Below are 3,955 nucleotides of genomic sequence, written 5' to 3'. Positions count from 1 at the left end.
AAGTTTGACCCAGCCTTTGCAACCTAGAGAGACCCTGCCTCAAAATAAAATTTTTTTTTAATTTTTTTTGTAGTTGTTGATGGACAGAATGCCTTTATTGTAATTGTTTATTTATTTTTTTATGTGGTGCTGAGAATCAAACCCAGTGCCTCACACATATAGGCAAGCACTCTACCACTGAGTTATAGCCCCAGCCCCATCAAAATAAAAATTTTATTTTATTTTACTTGTTGTTTTAGTTTTCGGCGGACACAACATCTTTGTATGTGGTGCTGAGGGTCGAACCCAGGCCACACGCATGCCAGGCGAGCGCGCTACCGCTTGAGCCACATCCCCAGCCCAAAAATAAAAATTTTAAACAGGGCTAGGGGTGTAGCTCAGTGGTAGAGTACTTCTGGTTCAATACCCAGAACCACAAAAAAAATGAATGAAAAGTTAAGACAGTTTCAAATAATAAAAGCTGAGAAAGTTCTCCACTAATCGAGTTACCCTACAAAAAATACTAAAATGGGTCCATGAGGCTGAAATGAAAACTCATTAAACAGAACTTGAAGTCATGTGAAGAAATAAATAACACTGATAAGAGTGACAACATAGGCAAATATAGAAGGCAATATCATTGTACTCTTTATTTCTTCCATGATTTTAAAAGTATATAAAACCCTTGTAAATCTATGTTAATGAGCATACCATCTATGAAGATATAATCTGTACAACAACATAAGAGGAAGGGAAGATTCATATGAGATCTAAGTTTTTGTATGCTATTGAAACCATGTTAGTAATAATTCAAATTTAGTTGCTAGAAATTTAGGAGATATATATAATTTTCTTTTAAGAACACTCACAAAGTTCACGCAAAGTCCATGGACCACACCACCATCGGAATTCCAAGCAAGACATTGTGAGGATGGCCTTAGGCCTGTGCCTAGTCTCACCTGGCACTCCAAATGGAGCCCTCCACTATGACCCTCAGGCACAAACAAGTCACTTCTCCCCACCCTGATAAATTCAGAGTGAAGTCTCTTCAGGCTGTCCTAGCCCTCTAAGAGGTAAAGGTGAGAAAATCAGGGTGGGGACCACCATACCAGATGTTTTAACCCCAGGGTAAATGATGTCACTGAGAAACCTGGTGGCAGCTGATAGGATTTAAAGGGGGGTCAGAAGCCCCAAAATTTGAGGGCTGGGGTTATGGCTCAGCAGTAGAGTTCTCGCCTAGCGCGCATGAGGCACTGGGTTTGATCCTCAGCACCATATTTAAAAAATTGAAATAAAGATATTGTGTTCACCTACAACTAAAAAATAAATATTTTTAAAAGCCCCAAAATCTGGTATAAATATTGGAGAAAATAAACTGACATTCAGCCAGCCAACAATGATGCACACAAGCTGGAGACCCTGATGAGAACTTGGACTGACATCCCAACACTTTTCATTGTTTGTCTGATCCTCTGTGTTGTTCTCACTGCTCTCAAACTCTACAGTCACATCTTGACCCTGGTGAGAGCTGCAGCTTCTCCCTAAGATCCTCTCTTCAACCAGCTCCATCCCAGGAGAAGCCTGCCTTAGTTCCTGATCTGATCACCTCAGTCAGAGTGAGTGTGCCTCTGCTGGACTTAAAGCCTAAGGCTTGAGACTTTTGATCTGACATTTGAGCTTAGCATGCAGAGGGAATGCCTGTCATGGGCCTGTCATGATTAAGTGTGTGTGCAGGGCTTAGAATTAATCTAGAATTGTTTGCTGTGAATTGATTATGTCTATTGCAGTATCTAGCAGTAAGGGTTGTCATTTTCTTGATTAAGAATCTATAGACTCACATGCACAAGGCCCTGGATTCAATCACCAGCACCAAAAAAAAAAAAAAAGAACCTATAGAGTGAAATTGTATTGAGTGATTTGAGTCAATAAAGTATTGAAAAGGGCAGAAGCACGTGGACATTCTCTCCCCTCTACTGCAGATGTCACACCTTTTGCCCCATCATGACAGACATTTATTGTCAGAGCATGGAGCAAACTGACAAGGCTGTCCCTGTGAGGAGAGCAGCAGTGTGTCGGCACTTACAGAGCAGCTTTATAGCCTGCAAGAGGAATTTCACAAGCATACTTTAGGAGTTCTGTCATGGGTTGGGGTGGGGTCGACCCTTTAGCAGACACATGTTCTTATGGGAGGCTAAGTAGCTTTGTCTCAGAATCTCTAGATAAAATGGCTCCTAAATTGAAACTTAGGAGTACCTAGATAAAATGGCTCCCCATCTAAAATGGTGTAGGTGCCGGTCAAGATCCTGCTGACCTTGGATCTGAGGCACATTAGCAACAGCCAGGTTCTGAGAGAAGGGTGTGGGAAGGGAGGGTCAATGACAGCCTGCTGAGACAGCTCTGAACAGTGAATCATACCCGAATTAGCTCCTAGGGGTTTACTCAAATTTAAAAGTTTATAATTTTACAGCAGTTAAAATACTGACATCAATATTAAAATGAAAGCAAGTTTTACATAACAATCAAAAAATACAAAAGACTGAAGGAAGAGACTCTGAATGAAAAACAGGGGCAATTCAGCTAATTCAGAACTGTATGCCAGTGGCGGAAATGAAAGATGCCCCCCACCACCTTCCCATGCAACTGGGAACTATAAGAGCGACTTGAGATTTGCAAAAAGGTAATCAAGTTTTTGCCAAACCAATTCCTCCTTTTGCAGTGCCACAGGGTTGCTGCCTGTGAGGGTACAAACTTCTTGGCTTGTACTCAAACACTTTTCTCATATTCCATTCTGTTTGGGCAGTAAATCCTGTAGGCCTCTGCGTGACTAGGGTCTTGGATATTTAGTTCGTTTAGAAGTTCCTGTATTCCTAATAAGATCTGCTAGATTGTGATGTCTGGCCTGCAGTTCTTGTCCTCCTCCAGGATGTACAGATACACGGTACCAGAAGGGTACACATTCAGGTGAAACATCAGTGGCTCAAATTTACAGTGGTAAGGATGGATAATCATCTTTGAAGAGCATTCCCAGCTTGATCAAGCCTCCTTTCCATGGAGTCCCCTCCTTTCCTGGGATGGCATATTCCCAGTTCATTAGGTTCATCGTGTGATCCAGATTCTTAGTCCAGGCAGATACCAAGCCAAAGGGGTGATACTACCTCCAAGCTTTTCTCTCCTGGGCTAGTCTGCTGAGAGCAATCCCTGACAATCCAGACATGTTCAAAATCCCTGGGCAGCAGAGGCTGGTGCATTAAGGCTGGAGCGTTGAGGCAGGTGCATTGAGACTGGTGCATCATGGTGGCGCTCCCTTGTCTCAGAAATTTATTAACTACAAATATCATGGTTATCACAAAGAAAATATATTAAATATTCACAAAATTAAATGAAAAGGGAATCAAAACACTACACTACAATAATTCAACTAAACACAAAAGAAAGCACTAGCAAAGGAAAAGAGGCTTAAAAGGTATAACATATATAGAAAATTAATATTGAAATTGCATAAGTAAGTTTTTCATATCAGTAATTAATTTTAAAATAAATTGATTAAGCCACATCAAATGGTGTATACCTATAACCCTAGCTACTTGGAAGTCTTGAGTCAGGTGGTTTGCAAATTCAAGCCCAATCCTGGCAATTTAGCAATGACCCCTCTCTAAAATTAAAAATGGAAAAGGGTTGGGGATGTAGCTCAGAAATCAAGTGCCATGGATTCAATCCTCAATACCACAAATAAATGAATAAATAAATAAATAAAGTTCTCTAATCAAAGACAAACATTAGAAGAGTGGATTAAATAATATGATCAAATAGGGCTGGGGATGTGGCTTAAGCGGTAGCGCGCTCGCCTGGAATGCGTGCGGCTCGGGTTCGATCCTCAGCACCACATACAAACAAAGATGTTGTATCCGCCGAAAACTAAAAAAAAAAATAAATATTAAAAATTCTCTCTTTCTCTCTCTCTCCTCTCTCTCTCTTA

At 40.8% G+C, this 3,955-nt stretch overlaps 1 pseudogene; it reads right to left on the bottom strand.

The window, feature by feature from the left end:
* Positions 1-2,556: 2,556 nt before the first annotated feature.
* Positions 2,557-3,193, bottom strand: LOC143638530 (SUMO-conjugating enzyme UBC9 pseudogene; annotated as a pseudogene).
* Between the last annotated feature and the right edge of the window lie 762 nt (positions 3,194-3,955).

This window comes from Callospermophilus lateralis, chromosome X (genome assembly GCF_048772815.1).
Source record: "Callospermophilus lateralis isolate mCalLat2 chromosome X, mCalLat2.hap1, whole genome shotgun sequence".
Taxonomy (NCBI): Eukaryota; Metazoa; Chordata; class Mammalia; order Rodentia; family Sciuridae; genus Callospermophilus; species Callospermophilus lateralis.
Note: the sequence above shows the minus strand (reverse complement) of the source record. Positions and strands in the feature narration are given on the sequence as shown.